We start from the raw sequence: 13035 nt of genomic DNA, 5'->3' as shown, positions 1-13035 counted from the left end.
ACAGATTTGACTATGTTGATCTATGTTGCCAAAGTGATGTCTCTGCTTTTTAAAATGCTATCTAGGTTTGCCGTAGCTTTCCTTCCAAGGAACAAGCATCTTTTAATCATATCTGCAGTCACCATTTGCAGTGATTTTGGAGCCCCCCAAAATAAAATCTGTCACTGTTTTCACTTTTTCTCCATTTGCCATCACTTCTTCATGAAGTGATGGGACCAGATGCCATGATCTTACCTTTCTGAATGTTGAGTTTTAAGTCAGCTTTTTCACTCTCCTCTTTCACCTTCATTAAGAGATTCTTTATTCCTCTTCACTTTCTGCCATTAGAATGGTATCATCTGTATATCCTAGGTTATTGATATTTCTCCCTGAAATTTTGATTCCAGCTTGTGATTCATCCAGCCTGGCATTTCTCATGATGTACTCTGCATATAAGTTAAATAAGCAGGGTGACAATATACAGCTTTGACGTACTTCTTTCCCAATTTTGAACCAGTCTGTTGTTCCATGTCCCATTCTAACTGTTGCTTCTTGACCTGCATACAGATTTCTCAGGAGACAGGTAAGGGGATCTGGTATTCCTATCTCTTTCAGAATTTTCCAGTTTCTTGTGATCCACACAGTCAAAGGCTTTAGTGTAGTCAATGAAGCAGATGTGTTTGGAATTCCTTTGCTTTTTCCGTAATCCAATGGATGTTGACAATTTGATCTCTGGTCCCTCTGCCTTTTCTAAATCCAACTTATACATCTGGAAGTCCTTGGTTCACATACTATTGAAGCCTAGCTTGAAGGATTTTGAGCATTACCTTGCTAGCATGTGAAATGAGTGCAACTGTATGATAGTTTGAACATTCTTTGGCATTGCCCTTCTTTGGGATTAGAACGAAACGTGACCTTTTCCAGTCCTGTGGCCACTGTTAACTTTTCCAAATTTGCAGGCATATTGAGTGTAGCACTTTAACAGCATTATTTTCTAGGATTTTAAATAGCTCAGGTGATGGAATTCCATCACATCTACCAGCTTTGTTTGTAAGAATGCTCCCCAAGGCCCATTTGACCTCATTCTCTATCATGTCTGGCTCTAAGTGAGTGACCACACCATCATGGTTATCTGGGTCATTAAGACCTTTTTTGTATAGTTCTTCTGTGTATTCTTACCAGGTCTTCTTAATCTCTATCTCTGTTAGGTCCTCGCTGTTTCTGTCCTTATTGTGCCCATCTTTGCATGAAATGTTCCCTTACTCTCTTACTGTCTTTAATTTGGTAAAATAGCAATAACATAAAATCTACCATTTTAAACATTTTAAGTGTTAAATTCAGTAGCAGTAAATGCATTCATATTTTTGTGCAACCATCACCACATTCCTCTCCAGAACTTTCTCATCACCTCAAACTGAAATTTCCTACTCATTAAATAAGCTGCTTTTCTGGTGGCTCAGTGGTAAAGAATCTGACTGCAAATGTAGGACACAGGTTTAGTCCCTGGGTTGGAAAGATCCCCTGCAGAAGGGAGTGGTAACCCACTCTAGTATTCTTGCTTGGAAAATTCCATGGACAGAGGAGCCTGGCAGGCTACAGTCCATGGGGTTGCAAAGAGTTGGACGTGACTGGGCACGTATGTAAGTCATCCTTAAATTAGTGGCTTAAGACAGCAGCATTTATTTTGTGTAGAAATCTTTGATTTGGGTTGAGGCTTGGGGAGAGCTTGTGTCTGCACCCTATGACTTACCTGGATTGGCTTGAAGACCAGGTGCTGGAATCATCTAATGAGAATGGTAAACCTTTTCTGTAAAAGATCAGATAGTTAATTATTTTTACCTTTGCAGACCATAGAATTTCTGTTATAACTACTAAAGTCTGTCACAGACAAAGAAATAAGACATAGAAAGAAACCATTGACAAATAAGTGAGCATGGTTTTGTTCTAATAAAACATAAAAAGTCAATAAATCATATTTGGCCTAGAGGTAAAAAATCTGCCAGTCCTTGATCTGGAAATTTGTTCACTCACATGCCTGGAACTTGATGCTGGCTTCTGACTCTTATCTGAGTCTTTCAGCCAGAATGCTGACATGTGACCTCTCCATGGGGTCTGAACTGTGTTCCAAAGGAAAGTGTTCAGAGAGCAAGAGCCAGGAAGAAGCTCTATCTTTTTTATGACCTAGCCCAGGAAGCCATGCAGCATCACTTTGACCACATTCTATTTGTTGAAGCAGTCACAAAGGCCCACTGAGGTTAAAGGGGAGGAAATATAGACTCCACCTCTAAAGGGGATAGAGACAAGGTTCTGAAAGACCATGTGAAATCAGGACCATCTGCCATGTGATGATTCAATTCTCCCACTAGTTTTCTAGTTGTTTTTTTTTTTTTAATTACATTAAAACCATTTCAAAATCCTCACTTATACAATAAATCCTGATGTCATTTGGGCTTTATCTGTTATGAAAACATTCACTAGCACAACCTCTGGTACTGAAATTTCATGGAGCATTCTAAAAGTCATCCAGATGATTCAGAACAAGCTAAAATTTATATTATCACTAAAATAAAGAGCCAAATTAAAAAAAAAAATCTCAAAGAGATCTTGCGGTTCTCTTAGAATATCTTCTCCATTTGAGAAACACTAATCCAAGACTTGGGCCACAGGGGAAAACAAATTCCTCCCAGCCTTTACAGGATCCAGTCCAACTTCCCAGAATGAAGGTCGAAAGTCCTGTAATCATAAGCTATGTGCATTTGCTGCAAAAGTCCTCTCCCCAGAAATCCCGAGGGAGGCTGCAGTCCAAGGATTTGGTGTTGTTCCCTCAGAGACACTGCTAACAAGCCCCTCATTGTTTTTAACCATTTTCACTAGCACTGTGGCATTTCAGCAGCCTCTTCACAGCAGCATGGGGAAAAGGTTCTCTCCTTTAATATCAGTTGGAATCTGGATAGTTATGCCTCAGCTTTCTGGATCATCTTCCAGAAGTCTTTCTTCAGGTTTGCTTGGTGTCCAACCTGGAGGAGTAGACACCTGCTGCAGGTGGAAGAGAAAGCGTGGGAACTCTTTCCTGTTTAACCATCTGACTTCTCTTTCTTGATGATCTGAATAAACAGATCTTAATAACACTGCCCATTCTGACAAAGCCTTGCTGAGATCTTCATTCAACAATTTCAGTGGTGGAAGAAGACATGGGAAGCATGTCTTCAGGTCTGAAAAATCCCCATTCAGGGAACCTGAGGTGATTGGACCGAGATGCCATCTGAAGTCCATAATAGACCTCAGTGAGCATCAGGCAAGATGGCGGTCACAGCTCATACCTCTCCGTGTATCTTCATTCTGGGTTGTTGGATGTTGAGCTTTTCACAGATGGTCCAGGGACTGAGGAAGAGAGGCCCAGTTGGTGTGGGGCTTTGGAGACCTTTACCAAGCAGCTGGAAGGGAAGTAGCAGCATATCCTGAAGGTGAGATATTTGCTGCTGCTGCTAAGTCAACTTCAGTTGGGTTCAACTCTTTGTGACCCTATGGACCACAGCCCACCAGGCTCCTCTGACCATGGGATTCTCCAGCAAGAATACTAGAGTGGGTTGCCACGTCCTCCTCCAGGAGATCTTTCTGACCCAGAGATCAAACTTGGATCTCTTAGGTCTCCTTCATTGGCAGGTGTGTTCTTTAACACTAGTGCCACCTGGGAAGCCTGGGGAGACACTTGGTCAAAACTAATTTGCTGTTTCTATTGCATTTGGTACCTGGGAGGCTTAGCTGTGGGCCCTCCCTTTCTCCTGTATGTCTCGGTAAGGGGTCTCTATCTGAAGATGCCTTCCCTCTTTCCTGCTGCTCAATCCCCTACTGAGAGTCAGACCTTCTTTCTGTGACTCATGAAGTTGCTGCAGAGATAATTCTGATGTCAGAAGCAGAGGCCATTGATTTGAGAGGAGGAAAGCAAAGACTATTCAGAAACAAGTCTCCTCTCATCATGCAAATACCCCTAATTAAGAAAGCCAGACAGATTCTGTGTCATGGAAACATAATTTCCTTTGACTCAGGGAGTTCCAGGAATTGCTGCAGGCTATCAACCTTTCATAATTTTGGGGGGTAAATGTCCTTATCTTCACTTTGAGTTTTCTTGAACAAAAGTGAATTCAATCTGACATTTGTGAAATACCTCATATGTGCCAGGAGTGGTCCTGGTGACTTTAGAAATAGGTATGAACAACAGAGTTCCTACTCTCAAGAAATTTACAATGGAACAAATTAATCTTTAAGTGGTAAACCCTGGATGCTCTGTGGATTCTGGTAGAAAGCTGAAAACTTTGGATACTTTTATGGGTTGAATTGGGATTCTTAGGAGGCACGGGTGGTAAAGAACCCTCCTGCCAATGCAGGAGCCATTCTCTGAATGTCTTTATGTTCTGAGACATAAGAGACATGAATTTGATCCCTGGGTAGGGGAGATCCCCTGGAGGAGGGCATGGCAACCCACTCCAGTATTCTTGCTGGAGAATTCCATGGACAGAGTAGCCTGGTCGGCTACAGTTCAAGGGTCACAAAAAGTCAGACATGACTCAAGTGACTCAGCATCACACAGGCATATGTTGAACTGTGTTACTCCAAAATCTGTATCTTGAAGTCCTAACCTCGGTACCTCATATGTGACCTCATCTGGAGACAGAATCTTTACAAAGCGAATTAAGTTACAGGGAGGTCATTAGGGTACACACTAGGGAGAGAGGCCTGGAATAGATCTGTCACAACTCTCAGAAGGAATCAATCTTGCTGACCTCTTGATTTTAGACTTCTAGTCTCCAGAACTGAGACAATAAATTTCTGTTTTTTAAGCCACCCAATCTGTGATATTTTGTTATCACAGCCCTAGCAATAATATAGATACTCAGTGGCCTCCTTCTGCTTTTGTACAAGCTGGTAAGGAAAACCCTGGATGGATGTGAATTAAATGTTTATAGAGATTGCATTTAACAGACATTTGATAAATTCATTCATTCATTTATTTATTCATCCATTTCCTATCTCTTTACCCCCAAGTTTGTTTATTTTTTATTACACTTACCATTATCTGAGAAATTTTACCTTTTGTTGACTTGCCTACCGTTTCTCCCTCTGCTTCATGATCAAGGTGCAATCGATATTTGTTGAATAAGAACATGCCCTCTCTTGTTCCCTTTCCTTTTTCTTTCCATTAATACTAAAGCATCTCTTACATCTACTGTGTACACAGCATTCCATGCTCATCCCTGTCAAAACATAAAGACGTTCAGAGAATGGCTCTTGTCTTTGAGGAGTTGTGATTTCAGATTCTTCAGAGATGAGGAATATCCACATGAGGGGCTGCACTCCTCACGTGGGTGAGTGTAAGCTGGGCGACTGTGGGATCACTGCTGGAGCAGAGAGCAGGTGCCATGGGGTGAGATGTACGGGAAAGCCTCCCAGAGGAGGAGGGACCCACCCACAGGAGATGAAGGGATAGAAAAGGAGAGAGTAGGGAAAAAGAGAATATCTATAATCCATCTATCTTCCTAACCTGTATACTTAGGAAGGTGTCGGATTACTCCAGGACAGGAGTTGGGCAGATCATAAGGATGCTCAGCTGGTAAAGAATCCACCTGCAATGCGGGAGACCTGGGTTCAATCCCTGGGTTGAGAAGATCCCCTGGAGAAGGGAAAGGCTACTCACTCCTATATTTTGGCCTGGAGAATTCCATGGACTATACAGTCCATGGGGCCACACAGAGTCAGACACGACTGAGAGACTTTCACTTTCTTTCAAGGATAGAGATGGTGGCAGGACCTAGAAGCTTCTTTCTGGTATGGAGATCAGAGTCAAAATCCTGGTGCTCTCAACTCTGGCTGCACAAGAAAATCACTTTGGGAACTTAAATACTAACGTCAGACCCTCCCTTGCTCCGGGATATCCTTAGAATGTGGATTGACAGCAGTGGCTTCTGCATGCAAGATCCAGGTCACTAGACCCAGTCATGATACTCCCGTATTCCCAGAGTGACAGGGATAGCTGCTGGAAATACAACAGCTGGCTGCATTCTCTGGTAGGGCCTCTTTTCCTAAGTGTAAAAGTACCTGCTTGTGACATCAGAAGACTCTGTTGATAGACCTGCATTCTGTTTCCAGTTCTCCACTATATTTTATGGTGGGAACAGTAGCAACAACAGTAGAAACAATCTGGCTTCCCTCTTTTTTAGGACCATCCAGCTTTCTGTAGGTGTTCATAGATGGGAACCATCCAGTGGAGAGGTTTTTGCTGTTGCCGATTTTTTTTGCTGTTGCTGATTTTTGTTTGTTTGTTTTGAGGATGCTGGGGAAATTGCATCCAGAGTTTTCAGGGATCTTACTACTTGGGTCCTGTTAGCTTAATTTCTTCCAGCATTATCTGCAAGTTTCTATCATCAGTTCAGTTCAGTTCAGTCACTCAGTCATGTCCGACTCTTTGCGACCCCATGAATTGCAGCACGCCAGGCCTCCCTGTTCATCACCATCTCCCAGAGTTCACTCAGACTCACGTCCATCGAATCAGTGATGCCATCCAGCCATCTCATCCTCGGTCGTCCCCTTCTCCTCCTGCCCCCAATCCCTCCCAGCATCAGAGTTTTTTCCAGTGAGTCAACTCTTCTCATGAGGTGGCCAAAGTACTGGAGTTTCAGCTTTAGCATCATTCCTTCCAAAGAAATACCAGGGCTGATCTCCTTCAGAGTGGACTGGTTGGATCTCCTTGCAGTCCAAGGGACTTTCAAGAGTCTTCTCCAACACTAGAGTTCAAAAGCATCAATTCTTCAGCGCTCAGCCTTCTTCACAGTCCAACTCTCACATCCATACATGACCACAGGAAAAACCATACCCTTGACTAGACGGACCTTAGTCAGCAAAGTAATGTCTCTGTTTTTGAATATGCTATCTAGGTTGGTCATAACTTTTCTTCCAAGGAATAAGCGTCTTTTAATTTCATGGCTGCAGTCACCATCTGCAATGATTCTGGAGCCCCCAAAAATAAAGTCTGACACTGTTTCCACTGTTTCCCCATCTATTTCCCATCAAGTGATGGGACCAGATGCCATGATCTTCATTTTCTGAATGTTGAGCTTTAGGCCAACTTTTTCGCTCTCCTCTTTCACTCTCATCAAGAGGCTTTTTAGCTCTTCTTCACTTTCTGCCATAAGGGTGGTGTCATCTGCATATCTGAGGTTATTGATATTTCTGCCAGCAATCTTGATTCCAGCTTGTTTCTTCCAGTCCAGCATTTCTCATGATGTACTCTGCATAGAAGTTAAATAAGCAGGGTGACAATATACAGCCTTGACGTACTCCTTTTCCTATTTGGAACCAGTCTGTTGTTCCATGTCCAGTTCTAATTGTTGCTTCCTGACCTGCATACAGATTTCTCAAGAGGCAGGTTAGGTGGTCTGGTATTCCCATCTCGTTCAGAATTTTCCACAGTTTATTGTGATCCACACAGTCAAAGGCTTTGGCATAGTCAATAAAGCAGAAATAGATGTTTTTCTGGAACTCTCTTGCTGGACTCTCAACTAATGATACAGCAGAGATCTTCTGAAATGCTAAACTTCAAATACAGTCTGAGAAAAAAAAGCTGCCAAATTTCTTTTTGTTTGCTTAAGATCCACTTGATACAAACAGAAAGGTGAGAACAAAGAGTGAGTTGATCGGTCTTCAAAATAAACCTAGAAATGCTGATTGAGATCTCTGAGGCATTGGGCACTATGCAAGATGTTGTGGGCATGCGATGATCTATCAGACATGGCTTTGATGTCTGATAATCTAGTTGGAGAGGCAATAAATGAACGTGTGGAAAGTTAACAATGAAGGACTTATTGAACTGCCCAAGATAATAAATTCTGAGACCATTTGGAACTGGTCAGGGGAACAAGAGGTCACTTCAGGCTGGGGTGTGTAGAAGGAGGGAGAGAAGGGCTGGTATGAACAAAAGTGAGTGTTGAGGAGGGTGCTGGCAAGCTCTGCTTACCATATAGTAAACCCATTTGGTGGAAGAGAGGAGGAGAGATCTAGAAGTTGAGAATGGGGGAAGGTAGAGCTCCATAAGGGAGGGCCTTGAATCCCACACCAAGGTGAGAGCTTATCTTGCAGGAAGCGGGAGCAATGAAAGTTTTTCAGCAGAGTGGAGGCCTGGGTTGAAGAGATTCCATGGCCCATTCCCGGTCTCCCCAGAAGCCCTGTGGTCTGCATGCCTTCTAGTCATCGTGGGGCTTTCTGCAATCCTTGTCCAGCATCATCTTTTTGTGTCACTTAGAGTGCACAACTCTTAAGAAAAAACTTTCACTCTGGAGGACTGGGTTTGGTCTTTCTAAACAAGGGACTTGCTTATTTTCAGTATCATGTGTGTTTGGCATTGAACTTCCTGAAGCAGGCAAAAGTGACCGGGTAGCTTTAGAAAGTTCCCTTCCAGCCTTCAAGATCCTGTTCAATGACTCAGCAATGGAGGATTTTGCAATAGGTTTACAGAACCAGACAAGCTTGCTTTCCCTAAGGAAACCTTGGTGTCCTAAGAAAACCTCAGCCTAGGTCCCTGCCCTGCTGGGTTGAAATTCCTTCTGTCTTCTGGTAGCATGCATGGAGCACATGCTCTGGGGCATCCAAAAAGGGCTCTGGAATCAAGTCAGATTTCAGTTTAACTTTGGCTCCATGTCTAACCAGCTAAATTACTTTGGGTACGTTACCCAACCTCTCCCAGTTACAGTTTTCTCATCTGTAAAACAGAAATCACTAACTACTCTGTAGAGCTGTTTTAAGTCTTAATGAGAGAAGTATTAGTTACACAGAGTTTTGCTGTTGTTGTTCAGTCACCAAGTCGTGTGTGACTCTTTGTGACCCCATGGACTGCAACACACCAGGTTTCCCTGTCACATAGTAGGTTCCTTGACACATACTAGGCTCCCTATGTATTATTTTCTATTATAAAGGGCATAATATTCTGTAAACGAAAGTAGCTGTCTTTTGGCTCCACCCTAAAAAAATCAGACTTCCTGACTTTCAGCTGAACCTTTACCTGCTGCTGCTGCTGCTGCTGCTGCTGCTGCTAAGTTACTTCAGTTGTGTCCGACTCTGTCGACCCCATAGACAGCAGCCCACCAGGCTCCCCCATCCCTGGGATTCTCCAGGCAAGAACACTGGAGTGGGTTGCCATTTCCTTCTCCAATGCATGAAAGTGAAAAGTGAAAGTGAAGTCGCTCAGTCGTGCCCGACTCTTAGCGACCCCACAGACTGCAGCCTACCAGGCTCCTCTGTCCATGGATTTTCCAGGCAAGAGTACTGGAGTGGGGTGCCATTGCCTTCTCCGGAAACTCTCCCTAGGCCTGCTCTAATATTTGAGTCCTGCAGGTGTATATGTTCCCCACACACAATGAGTCTGACCTGGAAGGGTTTCAGGGAGAACTTTCTGTTGTCCTAGAAGTGGGCTGAACCAAAGGGCCATCCTGATGTTACCAGATCTTTTTAGAAGACCCTTCCATGAGGAAAAAATTGAACACAGGAGTGGGGATTTTGGTATAAAGCAAGAAAACATATAGAGGCTTTTAAAGTATAAAGCTGTATTTCCCAAACAACATTCTAAGACAAACATTTATATAATGTTTACTAGGTGCCAGGCATAGTTCAAATCAATAATTAATTTATTTAAGCCTCATATTTATGTGAGGTAGGTGTTATTATCCCAGTTTACAGTTGGGGGAACTGAGCTACAAAAAAGTTAACCAACTTGCTGAAAGTCACACAGTCCCATGGATGACTCTATGCCCTGGTAGATCATGGGGAAATTTACTGCACAAAAATTAGTGGAGAGCCCATTTAAAGGACTTCTTTTGAGAAAGTGTCCAGGCATCATCACAAAGCATTTAAACTTCAGTGAATCAACAGCACTTTTGTTTACTTCAGGTGAGATATCTAAGCCCTGCTTCCCAGGTGACCTCAGATCTTATGCATGGCCTCCCTGGGGTCCCCCTTGAGACAGTTCTGGTGAGGCCACTCTTGTCTTAATTTTGACAAATGTCTGCTGAGCATCAACGCATGCACCACAGTACTGGGTGCTGGGGACACCAAGGTAATTATAACAAGTGGCAGGCAGGTAGCTCACAATCTAGTACAGAAATGAATCCATGGTTATGTATCCACTGAAGAAAGGGCTCTGCAAGGATTTCCTGGCCTTCTTCATAGAAGTGGGCCCCACTTTTTCTCAGTTCAGACCAGAGCAGCTTGTTCATTTACAAGAGAGGCAATCTTTATGGACCAAGCTAAGCAGGTACATTTTGTTCTTTACTTTCTTCCCTCCTTCACCCACTCCAGTATTCTTGCCTGGAGAATCCCATGGATAGAAGAGCCTGGCAGTCACAGGCTGCCAGGGGTCAGTCACAAAGAGTTGGACTTGACTGAAGTGACTCAGCACACACGCTTCTTTGCTGTATCTCCCTCATCTCTCTGTTTTCTGGACTTCCTGACCTCCTGCCCTCCTTCTCTTCTCTTAGTCACCTGCAGACCTTTTCAGGGCCTTTCCCAAGTACTTATTCTCTGAGCTTACATGTCTTGCTAGTATATTTACACATCCAAAGATAAGTCAAAGAATGAAAAGGGTTGGAAAGTTTTGACCCAGATCTTGTCAAGCGCATAACAGATTATTCCGCGTTATGACACTGGCATTTCTTATCTCTTTATGACCTCCATGGTGAACTGAACATCCCAAGATGTTCCCTTAATCAAATGCAGTTTGGCAGGGGGATGCTAACATCAGAAATAATTCAGGGAGAAAGAGAGAAAAGTGTGTACTGGAGGTGAAGAAGAGCAAAGTTTGAGGGCAATGAGTAACCTCTCTCCTGCTTTCAGTCCCCAAGTTGCCACCTCTCCATTAGACTTCCCTTAACAAAGCCCAGATAGTGTTCTTGGCAAGAGTGCAGCAGCCAGAGAGAACAGAGACACTGTTTTGTTTAGGGCTCTGAGAAAGGGGGAGATGATGCTGAGAAAGATGAGCAGACTCTCCTCCTGCTAATACTGCATGTAACTTAGTTACAAGCATGGGAGCAAAATATCTTCAAGAGAACACCTTTATTACAACAACCTTGCTTCTCTTCCATTAACTCTTGTCACTATACCTCCCCTACCCCTAAGAGATTTAAAGTACTGTCATTTTCAGAATTCAGTCACCTCTGTGTCTTTCAGTGATGTTTCTTGCTCTTACCTCATTGAAAAGCAGTGAAGCCAGATGGCCCTGCCTCCCTTTCTTCTGCATCACAAGATCCATTACAGGTTTTTTGCCTTCCTTTGTTTCCTTGCTTTCCTTGGTTTCATCCATTTATCTGCCCAGAAATCCATCCATCAAACATTTATTGGGTTCATAATTTGTGCAAAGCTCTCTGAGGGCTACTCTAGAGGATACGAAGATGCAAAAGACACACTTAGAGCTTTTAGGAAATTGCAGTCTGTGAAGGAGACATATCTAAATATAATAAATACAGACATAGAAGAGATTTTTGTGCAACCTGCGTTGACTTTTCTCTTTACCACTTTACAAATGATCAGTTCAGTTCAGTTCAGTTCAGTCGCTCAGTCGTGTCTGACTCTTTGTGACCCCATGAATGGCAGCATGCCAGGCCTCCCTGTCCATCACCATCTCCCGGGGTTTGCTCAAACTCACGTCCATCAAGTCGGTGATGCCATCCAGCCATCTCATCCTCTGTCATCCCCTTCTCCTCCTGCCCCCAGTACCTCCCAGCATCACAGTCTTTCCAATGAGTCAACTCTTCGCATGAGATGGCCAAAGTACTCGAGTTTCAGCTTTAGCATCATTCCTTCCAAAGAACACCCAGGGCTGATCTCCTGTAGAATGGACTGGTTGGATCTCCTTGCAGTCCAAGGGACTCTCAAGAGTCTTCTCCAACACCACAGTTCAAAAGCATCAATTCTTCAGTGCTCAGCTTTCTTCACAGTCCAACTCTCACATCCATACATGACCACTGGAGAAACAGCTGGTTTTAGAAAAGGCAGAGGAACCAGAGATCAAATTGCCAACATCTGCTGGATCATCAAAAAAGCAAGAGAGTTCCAGAAAAACATCTATTTCTGCTTTATTGACTATGCCAAAGCCTTTGACTGTGTGGATCACAATAAACTGTGGAAAATTCTGGAAGAGATGGGAATACCAGACCACTGACTGCCTCTTGAGAAACCTATATGCAGGTCAGGAAGCAACAGTTAGAACTGGACATGAAACAACAGACTGGTTCCAAGTAGGAAAAGGAGTATGTCAAGGATGTATATTGTCACCCTGCTTATTTAACTCATATGCAGAGTACATCATGAGAAATGCTGGGCTAAGAAGAAGCACAAGCTGGAATCAAGATTGCTGGCAGAAATATCAATAACCTCAGATATGCAGATGACACCACCCTTATGGCAGAAAGTGAAGAGGAACTAAAAAGCCTCTTGATGAAAGTGAAACAGCAGAGTGAAAAACTTAGCTTAAAGCTCAACATTCAGAAAACGAAGATCATGGCATCTGGTCCCATCACTTCATGGCAAATAGATGGGGAAACAGTGGAAACAGTGTCAGACTTTATTTTTGGGGGCTCCAAAATCACTGCAGGTGGTGATTGCAGCCATGAAATTAAAAAACGCTTACTCCTTGGAAGAAAAGTTATGACCAACCTAGATAGCATTACCAGTGATATAGTTTGGTAAAAACATGCCTCTGATATCTGATGCCACTGTGGAGACCAATGGAGACAGGCATGGTCCCAAAGACAGCAGCAGAGGCAATGTCTCCTTCCCCAGGATTTCTCTGCACCAAGTTTCTGCTCTTTTTTCAGGACTGTAACAATCAAGAGTTGGCCCAAAGTCATGGCACATACATCCCTTTAAGACCTTCACTGGGTTAGCTGGCCTTGAGTAAAAGGTCCAGGGAAGGAGCTGGTGAGGAGTGGGGGCAAGGATGGCACACAGAGGAAACAATAGATCTGGAGAGAGTATTTGGGGCAGATAGTTGTGGTGCTTGGCACACAGTTTTCCAGC

This window comes from Oryx dammah, unplaced genomic scaffold, assembly GCF_014754425.2.
Source record: "Oryx dammah isolate SB20612 unplaced genomic scaffold, SCBI_Odam_1.1 HiC_scaffold_2, whole genome shotgun sequence".
Lineage (NCBI taxonomy): Eukaryota > Metazoa > Chordata > Mammalia > Artiodactyla > Bovidae > Oryx > Oryx dammah.
Note: the sequence above shows the minus strand (reverse complement) of the source record.